The sequence below is a fragment of the Leptidea sinapis genome, chromosome 27 (genome assembly GCF_905404315.1).
Source record: "Leptidea sinapis chromosome 27, ilLepSina1.1, whole genome shotgun sequence".
Classification (NCBI taxonomy): Eukaryota; Metazoa; Arthropoda; class Insecta; order Lepidoptera; family Pieridae; genus Leptidea; species Leptidea sinapis.
Genome location: NC_066291.1, coordinates 1839331 through 1853183, shown reverse-complemented (window position 1 = coordinate 1853183; position 13853 = coordinate 1839331).

Below are 13853 nucleotides of genomic sequence, written 5' to 3'. Positions count from 1 at the left end.
TTAGAAAGAGCTTCTCAAAGCAACAATCTAGTGTTACTAAATAACACCATAATATTACAGACTGAAGTGGTGCCATAAAAGCGTCAACGACGGCGTCAGTACATCTGCGGCTGGACTCTGGAGTAGATATTACTATATAGTAATATGTGAATACATATTCTGCGCTTTTTTAGGATATCAAGAGAAAACACATATCACTGTTACTTAATTAAGGATTTTTTTTATGGAAAAGGTGGACAAAGGAGCGAACGGTTCACCTGGTGTTTAGTTATCACCGCCTCCCACATTTGCCAGCCTTTAAAGAAGGTGTACGCGCTATTTTTTTTTAAGGTACCCATGTCGTATCGTCCCAGAAATACTGCACAAGGACGTTCATTCATTAGCTTTGTAGGCTATTCCAGGCGAGACAATGGTTGAAAAGAGTAATCAGTAATCTCTATGAAAATATATCTAGAGGAGTTCACGCAAAGTACACAGACGTGTTGATGAAACAGCGTCATGTCGATTATCCAAATATTTTTAAAATAAACACCACTACATACAAAATTTACTTTTGGCAATAATATTTTGTTGCACTACAGATCAATGAAAGATAAATACCAACAAAAACATTTCATATTGTAAGAAATAGAAATATATTATTTATTAACCATAGGAAGCGACAGTTACATAAAATATTGCAACAACACTAGGTAAACGTCGTGAAGCCAAATCAGTTCGTAAAGGGGTCGTGGGGACTTCATCATCAGTTGACAAGGGGAGAAGAAATGATAAGAAACTTCCAGTTAAATTTATAAAACAGTAATATTGGTTGTCAATATTACAGACTTATAATATTGAATATCACTATCAGTTACGCGATTACTAGTAGAAGAGATGGGTAGAGCACATGGGTTGGTGTCAGTGGTCACATATCTGAGCTCCTTTTTCAATGACAGTCAATGGCCCCTGTTCTAAAATGTTTCGCATTCGCATGCTTGACTTGGGAAGTAAGCTGGTGATGCGTTTAGAGTTTCGCGAACGGTCATTTCTTGACTTAGGGAGTAAGCTATTGAATGCGTAACTATTTGCGTATAATGCTATATGCGTACTAACGTATTTAATAAATTGTCTTTAACTTCAGTCTTGCGATCACAAAACACACGCGTTTTATTATTTTAATTATCTCACAAATATTATCTTGCCCCAAATTAGGCACAATAAGCATAGACTGGGGTGCCAGACTGGTGATTAGGAACAAATATTAATATTCGTCATACAATCACTTACACATACTGGGATTCGAACTTGGGACCTCTATAATTCTACCAAAAAACCCTGCCTCTAAAATATCTACATCTTGGTAACAAAGTATTATATAATTATCGATTATTATTATTAACTTTGGATCGTTATTATTATAATTCAATGTAGAGTAATATAAAAGTTTAGAAACAGTCTCATATGTATTTCAAGGACCATTCATCCTGAAAATTTTAGAAGCATCATTTCAGGATCGAGGATCCAGAAAAGACACATGACAGAGGTCCATAAAATAACACTTGATAATTTATTACGTATTTAGACGCCATCTGGAATTCGGTCTTATGGAACTATTGCTTCATTATATATCAGAATTAAGTCGGTTTGCTTGAATTTTTATTAACTTAGAGATTAAGGCATGGTCTATGTCCAAAATTGTATGTAAATAAGGTCAGTATTGCAGATATCCATAAAATAACACTTGATAATGGATTATGTAGACGTTTACGTTACGTAGACGCCGTCTGGAATTCGGTCTTATGGAACTTTGTATATAACAATTATTGCCAAATTATTGTCCCCAGTATTTCGTATCAAATCTTTCTTACTCCTTTACGGTACGGTTATAAGTACAGCAAATATTAAGCGCCGTTATCTTGCCATAATAATAACAACACGGCATCGTAACATTTCGATAATGAAAATGAAAATTTATTTTGTTTATGTAACCTTTTAAAAGTATTTGTAAATAGTTTTTTATTGAAGTAGGCGTTACTTTGCGGAAATACATAATTATACAAATGATTTAAGTTTTCTTTAGTGTTAATTCCGCAAATATTTGTTTTTAAACGAATTGGACACGTATTTCGCCTCTACACGAGGCATCCTTAGACACGAGAGTCTCGTGCCACATTTTGGCGAGACAACACGTCCTGAAGATGCCTCGTGTAGAGGCGAAACACGTGTCGAATTGTTTAAAAATAAATATTGGCGGAATTAACACTAAAGAAAACTTAAATCATTTGTATAATAGTCTTTTATTTGTAAAAAGTAACTATGTAAATCAATAGTCTAAAGTCTAAGTTGTAGGTAATTGATGAAATAAATAAAATAAAATAAAATTAATACAAATTTATAAGTAACTAAAACAATATTAGCAGTAAGACACATGGATCTCAGAGTGTGGCGATATCCAAGAAACTTCTTTAACGTCAATATTTTTTTTATAATACGTTGAGGAAAAGGCGTCTTCGCATTTTAGATTATGAAAACTCAAGACTATATATATACTACAAATATATTTTAAATTTATTTTTTCGATAACATTACGCATTGGGTAGGTAGTTTGTGACACTGTTGCTGTGGAATTTTTGGGACTTCTCATCAAAAAACGCGGCAAGCAGCCTTTTTGTTGTTAACCTGGCAATTGTGAAGAGTCTAAATAATTCTGAAGAGATCGAAACAGGTGAAAATCTTCAGGTGCAAGGTCAGAGCTGCATGGCAGATGCATTAATACCTCCGAGCTAAATTCTCTTAATTTTTGCTGAGTGGGTAAATATATTTGACTAAAGCCCAGTGGTTGATGACCCAGCCTACTGAGCTAGAGGTCCCGGGTTCGAATCTAGGTAGGTGCAATCATTTATATGATGAATATGAATGTTGTTTACTAGTCATGGATATGTATGTTTAAGTAAATATATTGTATTTAATATATCGTTGTCATGTACCCATAGTACACGCTATGCCTGGTTTGGGGCAAGATAATTTATGTAAGATTGTGTCAATATTATTATTATTATTTATAATGTGTGTGGTCTATCGTTAATGTTATGGAAGACCACAGTCTTACTTTTGATCAATTCCGGCCGCTTACTTAAGCAAGAGTTGTTTTTGATTATTATCACATCATTTGTTGGCAATAGAGATCCGAATGAATTATTATGACGGCGGTAAAAATAACTAATAAACAATAACTAACCTTATTGCGAGTTAAACAACATTTTACTGCTGCTTCGACAGTCGGTCTCAGTGAGTCTTATAACTTTGTGCCGTTTGATGTCGAGACACTTGGCCCGTGGGGCACAGAGGCGCGGAGAATGTACAGAGTACTATCTAAGCGCCTAGCCTAGCCACTTACTTCCCCGTAATGACAGTTTTAATTTAATGTAATCATAGTATTGTAAATATAGTTATAAATAGATAAAAAGGCTTAAAAGGCATTTATTATATCAAAATTGACTCCTTTAGAATTCTTTTTGATGTCATTTCTAACTATCTTCGGAAACAAATGGCGCTCTGAGAGAGAAGAAGCGGCGCAAGAATCTCTCCAGCATTTTTTTTGCGCTCTTTTCATTTTGTTCTGTTTGAATAACAGTAGGTATATTTTACTAATTTGTTTCATTCTTTACTGCGTAACCCTTTTAATGTTACCAAACCAGCCAGACACAAATGGTTCAGCCGTAGAGAATTTATTACAAGTTTATACATACTATATACGAAAACACTTTTCTCGACTCTATTATTTATGACTGGGTTCACGTATACACGCTACGCTTTTACTATTTCTTAAAGGAACAGCTGCCAAGATAAGCAATGCTTATTGTGTTTTCGTTCTTGCTTGTAAATATGACGTATCGATATACATTAATTGTGAATCTCGTTTGTTAAATACATTTATGTTGTACGGATTCATATTTCAACTACATGTACTGGTAGAAGATTTACGTGGTCTAATATTGCTTTAATCGAATAACATTCTAACAGTATGACGTAACGTTTTCATTGAAATGATTTGAATTTAGATTCGAGACAAAATTTTTGAATAAAAGCTTACTGCGTACGTTAGTTTGTTTGCTGTGAATGACAATACAGCCGAACACTAACTAAAGTATCTCATATAAATTCATCATTTATTTTTGGAACAATAAAATATGGGTACTGGCTAGATTATGGGTACCAAATCGGCGCCTATTTCTGCCGTGAAGCAGTAATGGGGAAGCATTATTGTGTTTCAGTCTGAAGGGCGCTGTAGCTAGTGAATTTACTGGGCAAATGAGACTTAATATCTTATGTCTCAAGGTGACGAGCGGAAGAGTAGTGCCGCTCAGAATTTTTCGTCTTTCAAGTCGTCATATCATAAGTAATTCTTATCGTTTTTCAAGAATCGTGAGCGGCACTGCATTGTAATGGGCAGGGCGTATCAATTACTATCAGCTGAATGTCCAGCTCGTCTCATCCCTTACTGTTATAAAAAAAAATTGCAAGTGTTAAAAATAAAATAAAAAATTGTTATACTGTTTATACAGCAACTATTAGCTAACGTCACACTAAAACGTACTGTAATTATATTAACAAATAATTTATAAAGACATACACAGACGGATAACGACAAACCACTTCAATAATTCGAGGCAACATATCTATCAGTAACATCCAATCTTTAATGATATATCTCGATAGCTAAAGAATCAAAAAAATGTGTTACCGGCTAATAATGCTTGTTTATATTTCAATCGGCAGCTCTCGTTAAATTCTATCCATTGTGTATATAAAAATACAGACCAAGAAATAGAGGCAATAACGGGTGTTTAGCCAAAAAATATTAAAACAATACTGAGTTGGCCTGTACTAGTAAAATAGCAAAACACAATATGGAGGTTGTATACAGTTAGAAAGAGCTTCTCAAAGCAACAATCTAGTGATACTAAATAACACCATAATATTACAGACTGAAATGGTGCCGGGCACGTAAAATCATGAAAGCGTCAACGACGGCGTCAGTACATCTGCGGCTGGAGTAGATATTACTACACAGTAATATATGAATACATATTCTGCGCTCTTTTAGGATATCAAGAGAAAACACATATCACTATTAAGTAAGGATTTTTTTATGGAAAAGGTGGACAAACGATCGTATGGTTCACCTGGTGTTTAGTTAACACCGCCTCCCACATTTGCCAGCCTTTAAGGATTTTTTTTTGAAGGTACCCATGTCGTATCGTCCCCGAAACACTGCACAAGGAACATTAGCTTTGTAGGCTATTCCAGGCGAGACAATGGTTGAAAAGGGTAATCAGTAATCTCTATGAAAATATATCTAGAGGAGTTCACGCAAAGTACACAGACGTGTTGATGAAACAGCGTCATGTCGATTATTCAAACATTTTTAATGGTAAAATAAACACCACTACTTACAAAATTTACTTTTGGCAATAATATTTTGTTGCACTACAGATCAATGAAAGATAAATACCAACAAAAACATTTCATATTGTAAGAAATAGAAATATATTATTTATTAACCATAGGAAGCGACAGTTACATAAAATATTGCAACAACACTAGGTAAACGTCATGAAGCCAAATCAGTTCGTAAAGGGGTCGTGGGGACATCATCATCAGTTGACAAGGGGAGAAGAAATGATAAGAAACTTCCAGTTAAATTTATAAAACAGTAATATTGGTTGTCAATATTACAGACTTATAATATTGAATATCACTATCAGTTACGCGATTACTAGTAGAAGAGATGGGTAGAGCACATGGGTTGGTGTCAGTGGTCACATATCTGAGCTCCTTTTTCAATGACAGTCAATGGCCCCTGTTCTAAAATGTTTCGCATTCGCATGCTTGACTTGGGAAGTAAACTGGTGATGCGTTTAGAGTTTCGCGAACGGTCATTTCTTGACTTAGGGAGTAAGCTATTGAATGCGTAACTATTTGCGTATAATGCTATATGCGTACTAACGTATTTAATAAATTGTCTTTAACTTCAGTCTTGCGATCACAAAACACACGCGTTTTATTATTTTAATTATCTCACAAATATTATCTTGCCCCAAATTAGGCACAATAAGCATAGACTGGGGTGCCAGACTGGTGATTAGGAACAAATATTAATATTCGTCATACAATCACTTACACATACTGGGATTCGAACTTGGGACCTCTATAATTCTACCTAAAAACCCTGCCTCTAAAATATCTACATCTTGGTAACAAAGTATTATATAATTATCGATTATTATTATTACCTTTGGATCGTTATTATTATAATTCAATGTAGAGTAATATAAAAGTTTAGAAACAGTCACATATGTATTTCAAGGACCATTCATCCTGAAAATTTTAGAAGCATCATTTCAGGACCGCGGAAATGACGGTTCTCAAATGTAACGACACGCTTTCCGGAACGGTACTTTCCCTCGTTCCGTCTTGGCAATTAAATGAAGTGAAAAAAAAAAACTACCCACACCATCTTAAAGGCCAATAAACCTCTAGTGTTGCAAATGAGCACTTATCTCCTGTTGCTCCATAAAAAAAAACTTTTACTTAACCGGGAACCAAGTATTCGATATCGCATCATTTTTTTATGAATATTGTGTGCTAGGAATCTTAACAGGAAATGTTAACATCCATTGTTATCCTTCTAATTATATTTATTTCTTATTATATTTCTAAAAAGGGTGATTATTTCGGATGATTAACCACGCCCATTACGTCAATAGAATATAAAATACCTTTACTTCAATCGATTTATATCATAATATAGGTATGAAATTTGTGTAACCGAACAACCATATAATGCTTAGAAATTGCATTAAAATTTAATTTCCAATGGAATGAAATAAATTATATCTGAAATGATACACTTCTTACATCACTTAACTAAGCACATTTCATAGCACTATTTACGCAATAATATCATATTGGTTCATAAAACATCGCTGGAAGTAAGTCGTTATGATACCGGGTAGCGCACCCACACGCCCGAAACTCTCAGATATAACTGAAAATTCAGCTTACATTCATCAATATCCGTACTATTTTAACTCGATCCAAAATAATCCATTCGTTAATTATTACTTTTATCAAAATATTTCACTCAATTGGACTGCGTTAGATATTAATACTTAAAAATTACTTCCATTACCTTACTTATTACCCCATCATTATTATAAGTATTAAATTCAGCTTTATCAACATCTCTACGAATCTTGGGATAAAATATAGACAAAATAATATATTTGGATGATTTACGCAAGTTTACGTATGTAAGTACATACGTGTCACACATATTTGATTGTACATTGGATGATGCCTAGTCTTGCCATAAATACTGAAATAGAGAAAAAATAATTTCTATTGCAAATAACATTTACTAATTTTACAGTGTGTCAGTTTAATACATAAATAAAAAACAATTTAAAATATAAAAAGCTTATTCGAAGTGGTCTCCATTGGCTGCAATACAGTCTTTTAAACGTTGAGGCCAGTTACCAATTGAAGCACGCACTCTTTCCATGGGAATATTCTTCACTGCCCATCGTACGGATTGTTTTAGGGACTTAAAATAATCATGGCGTTTAGAGAAAGCCTTACTCTCTAAAACTGACCATTAATCTAATCCAACAGATTAAGATCGGGACTAGACGACATCCAGTCAGCTCTGATGGAATCCAAAATGTTCGTTTCCAACCAAGACTGCGCAGACCGAGCTTTATGACCCAGCGCCGAGTATTGCTGGAAGGACCATTCTTGTTTATTGAACATGGTGTTGTTAAAGGGCTACACTACCTTCTCAAGAATGGTATCTTGATACACTTGTGCCGATGTTTTTCAAAACTTTTTTCTCAAAAGTATGTCTTTGTCACTTCTTCATAGCATACCCTTCATACCCCATCAAACCATTACTGAAGTCGGATAGTGTCCACGTTGCACTCTGTCGACTAATTGGGAAAGTTCCTTAGAGCTTTGAGCTTAAATAAGGTCTTTTTGTCTGTTATCTATGCGGTGCTATCTTCTTCGTCCGAGATAAAATCTTTTGCTTTTCGACAGGATTTTTTCGAATTCCCTCCCTTACTGCTTTGACCACCTTTTTCGTACGTTCATCAATATTATAATATGTTGTATGTTACTACATAACGTGCATTACTTATTACTATAAAGTTTAACAATTGTGTGTTGCTCAAATGTTCAGCAAAAAATATTTCACCACGCTAAAAGTTGAGCGAGTTTCAATAGTATCACGGGACAGTATCACATAATATCCCTAAAATACCAGTGTTTGTACCTGTCTTGCTCAGAGTTTCACAATATTATCTGTATAAAGAGTTAATTAATTTCGATTAAGACCCTGTTGTCCGGTCTGTCAGAGGGCTGTACCTATTAAGCCATAAAATGTAAGACAACTGAAATTTTGACAGACTGTATCACTATTACCGTTATACCAGCAAATATTAAAATCCAAAATGTTGAATTCAAAACTGGCTGCCCTAAAATTAAGGCAAGTTGCTTTTAAAAAAGTACATAGTTGTACGAGTGGAACATCGCGTTGCATCGCACATCACGTTGCGCCCTGGCAGCGGTTGCTCTGGTGCGTGCCGTAGTTCTACATTTTCCCCCGGTTCACATTCGAGCATCAATCGGTTCGCGTGTGCTCATAACCATTTACCATTTAAACCATTTAGACTTATTTCAATAAACCAATTGTACTTTAGTCTCCTATAATTCATAAAATAAACATAAAATAATCTATACGGCAACTATAACACTGTTATTCAAGCCATTTAACCATTAATTCTTATTATTTATTAGACCAGCGACACAAAACTGGTGTACATCGTGGTCCTTCAAGCCATTTAACCATTAATAATATCAGCGACCCAAACGTGGCATAGAACATGGTCCTTCCTATAAAAAGACCAGAAACATCTGCCCATAGCCGCTGACACGATGCAGGCAACGATCGTTGCCCGCTATCAGACAATCTTAACGCAAAACAATAAACGTCACAAGTAATTAATTCTATGTACAATATAATATAATGAACTATATTATATTTTTTTGGAACCTAGCACTATCAAAGTCAGAATAAATATCAGTTTGAACATGACGAGTGCTGTCGTTGTTTATATCAGAGTTTGTCTTTATAAAAAAAAAACACATTTTTTCTATTTTTGTAAGTTCTATGTTAGCAGACCTGTCTCACTCCAGCCAGCGTGTCTAAACAGCTGGGACTCATGAGAGCTCACGAGCGAGCATTGATGTACACATGAGCTTTTTTCGTCACCTAATTCAATTCACCCTACTTTCATAGAGAAACTATGTTTTGGTAGGTGGGAGAGTAAATCGTTATCTTTTTTGTACCCAAATTTTTTTACCAGATACATTGGCAGAGAGAAGCCAGGGATAGACACCAATGGAGAAAGGGAGAATAAAGGAGGCTTTTTAACTTCTTATAGAGTCTGTTAATATTTTAAATAACAAATATTAAAAAAAAATCTCATCTACTTGTTTTTAATGTAAGTATGCAAAAATATGTGTATAGGAATATTATAGCTCTTTTTATTTATTTATACTCTAGCATCTGAACATAACATAATTAATAATAATTTAACAATTTGCTTTTTTTTAAATGATATATTCACTTCTGAGATTAATTATACAAATTAAATTTGATACTAAAATTAATGAACGATGCGGGACTCGAACCCGCGACCTCTCGGGTTCCGTCCGAGCGCTCTTCCCAATTGAGTCAACCGTTCGAACCTCTCTTAAACCCTTTCCTATTAGGTGCTAGGCACATCTTTTTGAATAGATGGTAGATTTTGACGTTTAATACCTATTTTGAATAAAATATTTGAATTTGTTTAGGTATGTACTTATTTCTTTTATAACTATAATTTGTATGATATAGCGTAGTATATTGTTTTAATGGATATTAAAAATAAACTGTGCTGACCCATTTTACTCCTGTATATTATGTACTCTTGATTTCATAGCAAATGGCTGTCACTGGCTGTCAACATGTCATTATTGTCATCTGTATTACAAGCAGCATGATTTGCCAAGTTTTTTATTCGTATTCAATGAGATTTACGTCTCTTTTAGTATAGTCTCAAGTATTTTTAAAAGATTTTACGGAATTATGTAACTGTGCTGTTCTTTTGCAGTGAAATACATTTTGTATTCTAGTATTGAAACTACCATGTATTCGATGTTATTGAAGTCTTTGTACTTAATATTTTTTGATTTGAAGGAAATGATAGTGGATTAGCCTTCGTCAGGCTCATAAATGCCATTACTTGTGGTGAAGTTGTGGGGCGGGTTGATTTCTTCCCTAAAAATTATAAATAAAATAATTAGAGTAGGATCATGATAAAATAATATATGTTCTATTTACCTAAATGTAGTGATGGCTGGTTCATGTGTCATGCTCGCGATCGAGCGTTGCTTGGGATGATTGGTATTGCTACGCCCCCCACAAGATGGACCATTGACCTGGTCAAGATCGCTGGAATACGTTGGATGAGGGCATCGCGGGACTGATCCTCGGGGAGATCTTTGGGGGAGGCCTTTGTTCAGCAGTGGAATTCTTTTGTAATTGAAAAAATATTTCGTAAAAATACGTAGGGCGTTCAATAAAAACTGAGAATGCGTATGTTGCCGTGTGACTTTTATTTCTCAATAACACCCAGCCACCTGGATCCATACACCTGGAATATCATCAATCTCAATTTAAATTTCCTTTCTTAAGAAACTCTTCCACGCACACCTAAAAAATTCTGTTCATCTCCTTCGAATCGCTGTCCTTTCAAATAATCCTTCAATCTTGGATACGGGTGGTATTTCGAAGCCAGCAGCCAAAGCAACATTATCCTATCAAACCAATTTTTAACCGACTTCAAAAAACTCTTCCTTTTTTCTCAATTCGACCGTATTTTTTTTATGTTTGCTACCTCGGAACTTTCGACTGAGTGAACTGATTTTTATAATTCCTTTTTCATTTGAAAGCTGGTGGTTGAAGTGTGGTACCGATTCCAAAAATAACAATAATCGTAACTAGAATTTGATTAATTACATTGTATACAAGTACGCAATTATTTTTATACTTTTTAGTGCATATTATATCTATTATTTGTTTTTTGAAGTCGGTTATTTTTTTTTGTAAAAAAAAAATTTTTTGCTATCTAGGAGTATGTTCCGATATACACTGCAACCACTGTACAGTGTGCCGTCAATTTTGTATACTGTGAAGCCGTTCCTTTATAGCCAGTTATGCACTCGAGTGGTTTTGACTGATCACGTGTTCAAAGTACTGCGAATACCTTGCCTCGAAAACGCCAGTGCTCACAGTAGAATATGGCGGCGATTTATGACGTCATATATTTCCCTAGGGTACTGCGGCAGTATACTGGCAGTTCATAACGCAACGAATTTTTCTACAGTGATAGCACTGTTTAGTGCTCACAGTGCATATCGGAACATGTTCCTTTGGAACACGCGGGAAATACATCGAATGTGAGAAACTACAATCTTGTATTGTATTCAGAAGTCAGGAAGTACATTTGGACATATTTCCCGTTGTTTTTCTACAAACGTACCAATGTTTACAAACTACGTCACTCAATCGTTGCCCGCGATCAACTGAGAATAGCTTTAACGACCTTGCACTCGAGCACATTTCATAATATTTATGGGGTTCGCGTATTTATTAGTTCACTTCTTCTTGTTCTTCTAGTGCGGTTAAAAATCACATATCAAGGATATTGTGTTTCGAGACTGTTACAGAGCTATTTTTTCAAAAACACTTAATCATTTTTAATTCGGTTCTAATGACACTGAGAGAGAAGAAATAAAATTGTACCAAAGGAAATTAAACAGAATCGAGGAAATGTCAGAATGGCAATTTCAAAAGAGATAAGGTAAATGTCCCATATTTCGACACCTCATGACAGATTTTTTTTAAATATTACATTATTAAGCAATCCTAAGCTAAATGTAGTTTTGGGTTACAATTATTTTAAATAATTTTTTTTGTTGGCCTGTTCTGTTTCGTGATAAAATATGTTCGCGGATTGGTGGCATATTTTTTGGGATATTTTCTTTCTAATAAGTTATTTGATTTAATAATTTATTAATAAAAACTGTAAAACCCTTTAAATATCTTAGTTTATTGAGGATAGGATGAGATATATTTTAAACTCCTCTTTTGTTTGAAACTTTTCAGTTACCCGACCGGAACACGCAAGTTCTGGTCCTTGTCGAAAGCTGCTCTTGGTAACTTCAACCAGCCGTTCATGCCGCCGTTGCACATGAGGAATGACACCCTGGCCCATACGGCAAAAGAGAAAGCCGATCTCCTGTGCGCTCTTTTCGCCTCCAACTCGACTCTTGACGACAACGGAATGAGCTCTATGCCTGAAGTACAGTTCAGACAGAAAACTGTTAGGCGAGCTCTGTTTTCGTTGGACGTCTGGAAGTCGAGCGGGCCGGATGGCATTTCTCCAATCGTGCTTAGAACGTGTGTCCCTGAGTTGACGTCGGTGCTAACGGGTTTATTCCGGCACTCTTATTCCAAAGGCGTAGTCCCTGACTCATGGAAGTCAGCCCTTGTCTATCCGATCCAAAAAAAGAGTTCGGATCCGGCAAACTACAGGCCTATTGCTATAACCTCCCTGCTCTCCAAAATCATGGAGAGCATAATAAGCCGCCAGCTTTTAGTATACCTGGAGGGTCACCAGTTGATCAACGACCGACAATACGGCTTTCGCCATGGTCGGTCGGCAGGTGATCTTCTGGTATACCTATCACATAGATGGGCGGCGGCTATTGAAAGCAAGGGGGAAGGCCTGGCATTTAGCCTGGATATAGCGAAGGCCTTTTATCGTGTATGGCACAAGGCGATCCTCTCAAAACTTCCATCATCATTTAGGCTTCCCGAGAGCTTATGCAAGTGGACCTCCAGCTTCCTTACTGGGCGTAGCATACAAGTCGTTGTCGACGGTTTTTGCTCGAATCTCAACCCCGTGAACGCTGGAGTGCCCCAAGGCTGTGTGCTATCTCCCACGCTGTTTCTTCTGCATATCAATGATATACTGGACACCTCCAACATACATTGCTATGCAGACGACAGCACTGGTGATGCCGTATACACGGGCCATGCAAGTCTCTCTCGGGAAAACGTCGACCAGTGCCGGGAGAAACTTGTGTCTTCTATCGTAAACTTGAGTCCTCTCTCGAAAAGGTCGCGGAATGGGGTAAATTGAACCTTGTCCAATTCAACCCCCAGAAGACTCAAGTTTGCGCGTTCACCACTAAAAAATACCCATTTGCCGTATCACCGCTCTATTAATGCTTCATTTATGTGGATAAATTATGACGGCGTCTGATGCATTGGGCCTTCTGCTAACTTGAAATTGTATTTAGTTACGCATGAAAGGTCTAGATTGCGCTAGTTGTCTTGCATGCGCGCTGAATACGTGTGAATAATCGACTCGCGCGCCATAAAACAGTATTAAAGTTGTCTTCGAGTTATCTGCCTGCCGTGATTGATTCTATAACCTTTTAAGTGTCTTGTGTGCCACGTGTCCGCTACATATATTTTGAAGACTTGTGACATCAATCTAGTTCCCGAATATAAAAAAAAAAAAAAATTTTAAGTTGTATCGGAATACTGGGTCTCGAAATCTCGAACGATTGCCAATTCCGTGGCCATCTGGAGGGCAAAGCCAAATTGGCTTCGAAGAAGCCGGCCCACATTCTAGAGCTCTACAAAGCGCAGGTCCGGCCACACATGGAGTATTGCTGTCATCTCTGGTCTGCGC